The sequence below is a fragment of the Lichenostomus cassidix genome, chromosome 4, assembly GCF_008360975.1.
Source record: "Lichenostomus cassidix isolate B80296 chromosome 4, HeHo_3.0, whole genome shotgun sequence".
In the NCBI taxonomy this organism is placed as follows: domain Eukaryota; kingdom Metazoa; phylum Chordata; class Aves; order Passeriformes; family Meliphagidae; genus Lichenostomus; species Lichenostomus cassidix.
The window spans coordinates 52,391,383-52,402,601 of record NC_139484.1 but is presented as its reverse complement, the minus strand read 5'-3'; the positions used below and the strand labels follow the sequence as shown (position 1 = coordinate 52,402,601).

General features: G+C 35.0%; 1 long non-coding RNA gene across 1 annotated transcript; it reads left to right on the top strand.

The window, feature by feature from the left end:
- Positions 1 to 5,394: 5,394 nt before the first annotated feature.
- On the top strand, positions 5,395 to 8,084 carry LOC146438483 (uncharacterized). Its single transcript, XR_014852085.1, has 3 exons — positions 5,395 to 5,570; positions 6,575 to 6,635; positions 6,978 to 8,084. It is a non-coding gene; the product is annotated as an uncharacterized LOC146438483 (long non-coding RNA).
- Positions 8,085 to 11,219: the final 3,135 nt, after the last annotated feature.

Below are 11,219 nucleotides of genomic sequence, written 5' to 3'. Positions count from 1 at the left end.
CTGGGTCACAGCAACGGCAGGCAATGCTACAGTCTTGGGTAAGAGTAGCTGGAAAGCTGTTTGGGGGTGCTGGTTGACAGCGGCTGAACATGAGCCAGCGTGTGCCCAGGTGGCCAAGAAGGCCAAGGGGCATCCTCGCTTCAGTCAGAAATAGATTGGATATTAGGAAGAATTTAATCACAGAAAGGTTTGTCAAGGACTGGAACAGGCTACGCAAGGAAGAGATTGAGTCACCATTCCTGGTGGTATTTAAAAGTAGTTGTGGTTGGTTCTTGTGGGTGTGGTTTAGTAGTGAACATTAAAGTGCTAGGTAAAATGTTAGGCTCAATTATCCTAGAGAGCCTTTACATCTTAAATTATTTTTAAAAAAAGGGGAAAAAAAGAAAAAAAGTTATACAGCCTTGATATTAGAAAATTTAGGAGTTGTTCTGCTTGGTTATCTAGTGAAACACTGTGTATAATGAAGGAATAATATTTTCCATATACTACAGTTTCAGTTAAAGAGTTTGCTAAACCTTTTTTTCTCACTGTTCTGAATTGGAGACATGATCTTACAGCATAGCAAATGTAGAAGCAACCATTACTTTGGCATATCTCCTCTATTATATTTATTTTTACTTTAGCATAAAGGATTATTTTCTGAGTGACCTGGATCTTGAGGTTCCTTGAAAAAATTCCACCTTATCTGTACTTATAGTTTCTTTTCAGTCTCCAAACATATTAAAGGTCACTGAGACAGGAATTGACTTTTACTAACTTGTGTGCAAATGGGAAACAAATATTTGATCAAAACCTTTAGTCCCTAAATAATTAAGGATTATCAGAATGGATAAAATCTTGGAAAAAACTTGTCTGAAGGTCAGTGTAACCCTGATTTGGTTGAATGGATTCATCAATGTTTTTAGAGGTGTTTTTGTTGCACTAATAAAATAAAATGTTATCTAAATGTGGGAAGGTAAAATTAACTGGGTTTTAGATAGCGCTTAGCATAATAATAGATGCTGAAAAATAGTAAAATTAAAAATTCAAATTTTTGAAATTATATAGGGAGCTTTTAATTCATGATCCAAAACTGATTTTAGAGAAGAAAAAAATCAGTGTTAAAACAAAGTAGATTCATGAGCTTTGGAATTATTTGCAGCTGGGTATTAGACACCATGGATAATGTATTTATTTTAGTATCATATTTCCTTTGAAAAATCTTCTAGAATGGAAATGACACATTAAATTTCTCAGTATGGATTTCTGTTTCATGTACACAGAGACATTGTCCAATCATGTTCTAGGGTACATTGAGCACTAAAATTGTATAGGAATTTGAAAAGAAACATGTTACAAAGCAATACAGAATATACTTTGCAGTGCAAAATATAAAGTAAGATTAAAAAATTGAGTATTGAAGTATATTAAAAGTTAAAGTTTTAAGTTTTAAAAAAATATTTCCAGTTATAAGACGTGATTGAATTATTAAATAATGAATGATAACTTTCTCCTACATAATAAAATAGGAATGTGCACATCATAGAGAAAACAATGAAAGCATAAAACCACTGACAAACCAGCACTTGTGTCAGTCTCTGGGGGGTTGAACTGACTCATTTATGCAGATTGTCCATGCAGTCTCTGGTTATTCAGGGAGACTCAGGAGAAGAGGCTCTAAGGGCCAACAGTTCCACAAGGCTCTCACAGATGTTTCCAGCAGCCATTCTAGGGCCAGTGGGTGTTTCTATGCCCTTGTTCAACCTAAAGTCAAGTTAGTCAGGATAGCTGCCTAGCACAGAAAAGCAGTGTCAGGATACTAATTCAGATGTTAAAGTCAATGCAGATTAATTAACAATGCTGCCTGCCATAGATGGAGGCTCAATGAAGCACTTGTTCTGCTCTTGGGACTTGTGCTGACATCACTGCCAGGCTTGGTGTTTGCTTGTGTCACATGGGATGCTGAGCAGAGTATTTGTTCAGAGGAAACTGCTCTTGAATTTATGAAAATGTCAAGTGTTTTCATATCTTTCTTCAACATTAAAACTCAATTTATGCAGATAAAGAATTGTAATAAAACAACCTTGTTATGAGGGCATATATGACTTGACTTCTTAAACAAAATTATGAAAATAAATTTTAAAAATCGGGGAAATAAAACCAATATATTTTATGCTTATTACCTGAATAAGATACACAATTTCCCCTATATCCCCTCTAGTCTCAGAATTATTTTAATTTTTTAACATCAATATACATTTTACTCAGAAAAAAATGTCACAGGTGTTACTTTGATAAAGTGTAATTATAATATGATCATATGGGATTTTCAAAAACAACCACACTCACCAGTCAGCCAAGGCAAAATTGTTTTTGACTTTGCTTATGGCAAAGCCTGATAATCAGTCAATCCTCCACAAAGTGTTTTGAAACCAAATTTCTGAGAAATTCCAAACAATAAGACTTGAAAATTTCTTTTATTTATACACTTCTGCTGGATTTTTACTTCTTTTATTGTGATTACTAATCATTATTTATTGATATCTATATACTGGTAATCTGTTATTCGTGCTGTCTTTGAGATCTATCATTTAGTTTCCAGCTAACCATTGCAATCTGTTTGTTTAACATCCCATGCCAAAAAAAAGCAATGAGAACAGCATGTGTTATTTTGTGTTAAATTAGATTTCAGGCAATAGGTACTTTTGATTTCTAACCACCAAGTTTACGTGTTACAAAATAGCAAAAAATAATCTTAATTCCTTTCCTGATTACTATAATTGGAGTGCAGCTGCAAGTGTTGTGTGCATGAAATAGAAAACACATAAAAACTCCCTTTAAAATATTATCATGATTTTTTGAAGCACTCGTATGTTAAAAGACTACCAAATGCTGCAGTCTGCACTTCTTGTATTAGAGCTACTTTTGTCACATCACCACAGCCTTGAATGTCTTTAGCACTGAGGGAGGCTGACGCAGAGCTCTGCTTCAGGGATTTTTGAGGCTCAATTTCATACCGTATGAGTTATAATTACACTTCTTGAGACTAGGAGGATGCTTTGTCAAAATCTTCAGAATGTATAAGAAATCATTTCAAGACCTATTTGTAGCTCTGGAACCACAGACAAACAGATACATTGAAAATGTAATAAGATTCTGTTTTCTGTGCACTACACTGGTACAGCTCTTTTTATCACAGTATCTATAGTTTTCTAGGATTTCTATTGTCTCTGCTTCTGTTTAGAGAAGTTTTCATGATGTTCTATGAATCACAATGCAGCTCAAATAAAATTTGTATTAAATATATTTTAAAATTAGATTCCCCCAAATTTTTTAAGGCCCTTCTTCATGCTCTGGTAATAGCCAGAAGGAAAAAAAAAAAGGATATGATGAAGGAATTATATTTTTTGTGCTTTTGATTTACCCTTACTATTCAGTGAGCATTCAAGACTGAATTACTTCTAAACTCAAGCATTTGCACATATGTGGCAGAATAAGATATTAAAGGCTATGATTTGATAAACACTCCTTTCAGCACCTGTGCTGTCTCAGGCAGTCCCTACATTTCTAACACTCCTTATCTTCACTTCGCTTTGTTAAAAATAACTAGGAAAATGGCTTATTTTTACCCTGGATCAATTTTTCCATCTCACAGTCCAGACCTGCAAACAGTTGCGTTAGCTTTACTGAGAAAATGGCATAAGGACTACATTGATAGATGAGAACTCCTTAAGAAAAACTAATGTTGAAAAAAATGTTCTTCGGTATACGGGTAAAGACAGGTAAAATGCATGTTCCTTCCAACCTGGTGTTCCATGATTCTATGATCCTACAAAAAGAGATGGATGCAGTAATGTTTTTAAAGTGTAATCCAAGTTCTTCGAATCTTCATTTTAAGAACCTATCCTTTCCAAGGAAAAACAGATAAAAGTATTATCGATCCTGTTTATTAAAATTTAGTCACTGAATGCTTCTTTCCAAGGGAAATACAATAACAAATACAGTTGTGCATAAAGGAATCTGAGGATTGTGAAGGAACTATCTCAAATGTCTTCCTTTTTTTTAATCTCCATTACAGAAGCTATTTATTTATTTTTGTTTAAGAGGTTCTTCAGCATTTCCAGTCAGTGTCAGATACATCTCTTTTTCAGTTATTTTTTTCTCAAGTGGGCTCCTTCTCCTTCATCTGCATGGTATCTTGATTTATTGAAAATATGATTGAACAAAACCTATATTTACTTTTCTATATAGTGGTGCCCTATTGATTTGTCATTCTTTCACAAGTTGAGGTTTTGTTTGGTTTTTTTTTAATGGAGAGTTCATTTTATATCAAAATGTCAGAAAACGAATGCATTTAATTTTAAACCTCAGTATACAAGCAACCTTACCACTTCAAGAGACTATGTACATTCATCTCAAGTACTTAAAAAAAAAGACTTTATGATGACTCTGGAATAAAACTGCTCATATATTTATTCCAATGTCAAGGTTAAAAGTCATTATTCCACTGCTGAGCTTGTTACCTCTTTCCCTTCCAGGAATCTATTTGATTTCAAATATTATTTTGAATTGTCAATATTGTATGTGGTTGGTTTTTTTGTCTTGCTGAGATTAAGTCAGCATCCCTCACAGACCTGTGCTTTGCGTTGCTAGCTGGAAAGGTGTTGATAACACATCAGTGTTTTGGGTACTGCTGGGCAGGGCTAGCACAGCATCAGCGCTGTCTCTCAACATTTTCCCCCTTCAAGGGGCTGGGGTGGGCAAGATCCTGAGAGGGGACACAGCCAGGCCAGCTGACCCAAACTGGCCAAAGTGATATTCCATACCATGTGACACCAGTTCAGATATAAATCTAAGAAAAGTAGGAGGAAAGGGGGGTGTTTGGTACTTACAGTGTTTGCATCCAGAGCAACTGTTCTGTGTGCTGAAGCTCTGCCTCCCAGGAAGTGGCAGAATATCAATTGCAGATGGGAAGGAGAGAATAAATTTATTTTTTTCTCTTTACCTGTGCATGCTCAACTTTTCACCTTTGCTTTAGCAAACTGCCTTATTTCAACCCGTGAGTTGTTTTCCATTTTATTTTCTCTCTCTGCCCAGCTGAGAAGGGGAGAGTAACAAAACACCCTGGTAAGCACCTGGCATTCAGCCAAGATCAACCCATAACAGTGTTCTATTCCTTTTAGCACCTTGTCAAGATATACTTACCCTCTCAGCGCTAATCTTAGCCATTTTTATTTTCATCCTGTCTGACATAATTTTTTATGTGTATGACAAACATTTGTTCCTGCCTTAGCTACAACATACCTGTTTTTAAATACCAAATTAAGAAATACTTTGTAACATTCCATGTGGATGATCCATTGTACTATTAATTCATAGCTTGTAATTTGAAAGAGAGTCACTTTAAAGAACTAGGAAGTGTACAGACAGCAAGAATAATGAGTCTGTATTTGCAGTTAAACTGAGGCTTGTCCAGTGGATCACAGCTTAGGAGACTGACTCACAAGTAAGAAAATGTACTTGAGTTGCTGCAGAAAGTCTTGAACCCATTGTGTGACCTGCCTTGCTCTGTCACCTTTATGCATAAACAGGTCAGTCAAAAAAATATGATGAAATATCTTTACTTCAGAGCTTTACATGTTAAGGAAAAACAGCCCCAGTGAAAGTTTCCTACCTTCTAGGAGTCTGTAATTTTCTCTCATTGCAAAGGATTGCAAACCTCCAAATTAGGAGCAGAGTATACAGCTGTGGATAATGTTTTCTCTAGCTATTTATGAATCTGTTCATTCATATACACAAGAGCTAGTATAATTCACAGTTCAAATATTTTTAAAGGTCATTAACCACATTCTCCTCTGCAATGACTTTAAATTTGCTGTGGGGTTTTGCTGGACTCTATCTCTTTCAAGAATGGTCTTCCAAATTTTATAGAAAGCACGCTTAAAAAAGTTTATTAGTGGTCTACTTATATTTTTGTCAAAAATAATAACCACACCATGTTGCTTGTTTTTGTTTTCTAGTTAGTCAAATATTTTACTAGCTGTAGGCTATAATATCTGTCATTTATTGTAAGAAATGGGGTGGAGTAGAGTTCTTGCAGTCACAGCTGATGACACATAGTTATATACCAGAAAATAGAACTCCCTGGGGAAAAAAAGAATTCAGATCATTCTCAAGTGAAATTGTTTAAGGCTATTTTGGATGTCATGGGTATTTATGAGCTCTATTAATAATAAATGAACTAATGTTGTAGTTCTACAATTTGAAGACAACCTCATCTGACCGTTGAGAACATGCTGGCTTTCTGGCAATAATGAAAGTGCATAAATATTAATATCTTAAGAAAATAAAACATCTTATCACTGTATAACGGTTAAAAGTACATAAAATGTAATGAAAATATGAAAAGCATTGGGTAATGAAATTTGTGGTAGCTATGTTTCTTCATTTACAGTTTAAAAGCCACATTAGGTATTCTCTCAGTAGCAGAAGCCATTAACCCTTCAACCAGTTACTTTGCCAAGAGTATTAATTACTTGTTGAATTGCTGCTGGAGAAATATGCAGATGCACAGAAATTTTGTAAGCCTTTGCAGATAACTTTTTGACATACTCCTTATACCTGTCCAGAAGATAAATGAATGCTACCTTATTCAGGTAAGTGAAAAAAAAAAGAAATAATCCCTAGCTAGTTAACATTCTTTGGGAAGTTATTCTTTGCAACATACGTAATTCCACAAAAATCGTACCATACTTAACAGGAAAAGCAATTCCTTCATGCTGTCTATTTTTTGTGATCATCATTAAAATGACTGTGGAGCAGGAAAAAGTATGAAATTAGGGTTTTGCCTTCATTTATTAAAACCTGGGGACATGCATTTTCCCATGCTGGTCAAATTGGAGATCAACACTTGTAGCACACTGCATAATTAGGAAAATAAGAAGCACCCTCTGAATTGGGAATCGGGATGGTTCTATTTTTTCCATTTGGTTTTACAGCAGACAAAGTTTGTGCTTGCTGAGGGATTCCTATGCCTGCATCTGCATCCTGGGAGTCCTAAACATCCTGGGAACTGGATCAAGAGTGAAGCCAGAGAGAAAATATTAGAAAACTTTTGCAACTCTATAAGTCACATGGGCTTATTTCCCTGGTGAATCCAACAACACTGTGCAAGTTTTTTTCATTCGTTTTCCTAAGATGTCAGTTAAATCAAACATGGAAAGAATATTTTCATTTCTGAATTTAATCATCATAACCAGGGATGATAATGGACCAAAAAACCAACCAAACACGAAATTAATTGCTCTTTTCTCCTGTCAATGATTTTGGTGATTCTCTTCAGTTGCCTAAACATGTTAGCTGTATCATCACTCAATTTCACATGAGTACTCACATATTAATATACCAGATCTAAGTGTTAAATAATGAAAGGATCCTCTAGCAGGACAGGGCAGACATAAAAGAATAAGGATATGAGCAATTTTGCAACCCTGATTCCAAAATGTAAAGCCACAAGGTTACAGCTACAGTTCAAAGTCTAAAGTACCAGTTACAAAACAGATCTGGCTGTTTCCGCAGCTTGATACAACTGTGTATATCAAGCCACTTCATGAGCTACACTTCAATCAAAAGATACAGCTAGGACAGTGATAGCCTGATAAAAATTAGGATATTAGGAGAACCAAACACAAAAATTGTTCAGGATCTAGGAAAGAATATTTTATTGCAAATTACCACAATGTATATGAAATGTGGAAAAACTTGCCTGTGCTGTAGGCTTGCATTGGGATTTTGCTGGTTATACCCAAGCTTACAGAATTGGGCATTTGGTAATTCAGGCACCATGTAAAAAGCGACACCCAGGAGCAAGATATAAGATCCTTCAACAAGGAGGCCATTATTTCTTTTCCAACACATAACCAATAAATAGTCTGTTTTAGTATTGTCTTGATAATGAATAGCCTCTGCCAACCTTTTTTTGTATGGTGTTCTTTAAACCTCTCTTGTATTGTACACATGGACATACATGTGCATATGCACACATACAAAGACTATTTCAAAATTTTTGTTTAGTAAAAGCAAGAAGTAAAAAGTCCTAGCACTAAGTGGTTCTATTTATTCTATAACTCTTGCTGCTTCAGTACTCTTATGTGGCTGCTATAATAGAGCTGTGTGATCCCCAAAATTCAAGACATCCATCTCATTTCTAACAAGGCATTAATAGGGTCAAAGATTCACCCTTGTTCACTGAGCAACATTAAACATGAATAATTGGAGATACATGTGCTATTTTTAAACAGCTATGAGAATCTCTATACCAATAATTTATTTAAACCATTAGCAGTAAGATGGCAATATTGAATCCATTAATAATTTCCATTTTATGAATTTCTATTTTACTTTTCTGAATCAGAAGTATAAACCTATCCTAATTATAACAATTACTAGAAACCTGAGGGACTTTTCTACTTTCTGTTAATTATGATAAAGCATGGGTACCATTGCAGTTGACCAGTATGTTTTAGGGAGGGTATGAGCCAGTTTTCTTTGTGATATTCTTAATAGGAAGAACAAGAAAAACATAAAATATGTAGGTTAAGTGTTGGTAAAACCAAGATCTACTGAATGCACCATTCTTCATTGAAAAGTGTAGAGGTCATTCCCAGGGTTAAATGCAGATGTCCTTGCCCATGAAGAACTGAGTCTTATACCACTGAAGCTGATGATCCAAGTCTTCTTATAACAGCCCACATCTCCCTGTGGTCAAATGAGTTTCCTTCACTTGAGCAAGATGTTTTTCTTGCAGGGAAGGATACTATTCCACACAAAAAGGAATTATAATCTGCCCAAGTTTTCTCTCATCTTTATTAATACATAATGAAACATTTTCCTGATTTTGAAAATGTTACATACTATAATGCTCCCCTGCCCCCCCATACCTTATTACCCAAATACCCACATTTTGTTTCAAACCACTACTCACTATAGAAAATAATGTAATAGAGATTAGATACAGGCAGCATAGCTGTCATCTAGATAGATAATATCTACATGTAATGTGAAACCAGTGTCTCAGATTTCTGCTTTTCAACATACGCTTTTCTGAGACATTTGAAACCTTTCATGTTTGCAGATGTAGCTAATCTCTATAAAATGTTTCTGTTCTTTAATCACTTACTGTCTAAATATATGACAAAAAAGTCATAATTTGAATATAAGTTCTGAATATTAAGGATATCTTTTTTCAGTATTAATAGAGTCAAGCATTTGGAGCAACCAGACAGGTTGTGAAATATCTATCCTTGAGAGTTTTCCAGACCCATCTGGATAGCATGGACAATCAGATCTATCAGCTGATCCTGGTTTGAGCAGGAAGCTGCATTAGAAAACTCATCAGGTTCCTTCCAGACTGAATTGTCCTATTAACCTATGCTGCTAATTCAAGTAAGTAATGAATGTTAGGTGTATTAAACTTTTTACTTAATGACTCTTAATCCTAAAATCTCCCCAGTTTTGTCCAGCCCTACATTTAAAAAAGACTGGTAAATCCTACCAGTGGCAGGGGCTGTGGAACTTAGCACTAGTGAAACTTAGTGAACTTAGTGCTAGTGAACTAGCACTTAGCTTAGAAAGTATGTTCCTCCTTTCTTAGTGCCTAGATATTCTGCATACTAGGTACTACAAGTGAAACCTTGTGTTTTCTATCCTGCCCCATCTCTCCCTCTAACATTCAGGTGGTTATAGACAGTTGCAGATTTAATCTTATTTTGGTTTGCTTTGGTTTATACTTTAAAAGAGACTTCACTGTGACACTTTTGCTTCATGGCCTAAGGATAAAATGGGGATTGACAATTGGGCATAACTTTATTTGCAGAACATTGGGGTCTTCTGTTCAGTATATTTTATATGAAATGGAAAGTTACCTGTGAAAAAATATATCTGACTTTCCACAATTTTCCCACCTTTATCCTTAGTCTCTACGACAAATTAGTCGTTGAAACTGAAGATGGGATTTAAGTTGAAGTTTAAGATTGGAAGTTTTCTTCTCACTCTGCCTGATTCACTGCTAACTTCACACTTTTATTTCCAGTCTATTCTCCTATTTACCCTTTCTGGTCTGTACTTGACTGTATTTCACTTGAACTGGTCAGCTTCTTTCTGTCACATCTCTAGAAGAGACCATCAACAATCTACAACTGCTATTTAGCAAGGTCCTGGAGCTGGAAATAAAAGGAAGTCCACCTTTGTACTAGAACAGAGAATGCTCTACATAAGCAAAAACATACGAGACAATATTTGTAAATCATCTTTATGCTGTATATTAATATTGGTTTTGAAAATATTTAACAGAGAAGATTTTCATATAGAAGAATAAAAAAATATCTGTTAGAAAAGGCCACTCCCAACCAATTTCTAAGTAACTGCTCCAAAACTTGGTGCTTTGTGATGTTTTTAAAAAATGTCTGGCAATTATTTAACATTGGCAAACTAGATATTATTTTCTGCTTTAATTCTCAGAAATAAATGAGCTGTTTTATATGACATTAAAGCTGAAACAAAAAAGGAAGACCACAAAGAAAATCAATCTGAAGCAATCACTTGCAATTGAAAAATGTATACCCAAATAGATGAAGTTTATTGATGCTCCAAACAAATGAGAGTAGAATCTTAGAATGAAAATAATCAGACTACCTTAAAAATAATTGGTATTACCATCATCTAGTAAAATATCTGTTCAGATATATTTGGAGAATTTAATGTTTGCCATTACTGAAGGCCAGTGTGGTTCAGAAACCAAATCGGACACCCATTCCCTCTGCCTTTAAAAAATATTGTATTGCAATTATACATTTATTTATGTCTTGTTATTGAAATCCTAGCAATGTTCTACAGTAACCATCTCTAGAGTATTCTGTGCACACACACTACAGTCATTTTGCTTTCAGTGGCTTTCAGTCACTGTCAGCTATGGATCATTAAGTGTTGAGCATAGCATGCTATAAGAACAGATTCACTCTTTAGGTCTAGCTCTGGATGAGAACAGTTAGTATGCATCGATGAAATATTGTGGGATTTGAGATGATGGGTAACAAACAAAGTACTTTCAGCTTCACTGTGTGCAAGGAAAATTTGAGAACATATGTAAAAAGCTGGCCCCTTTTCTAGATCTCAGTCTGTAATTTCTGGGTGAAACTCTTCTTTTTCTGTGCCCAATGAGTTCACTGTGATCAAAATGTATG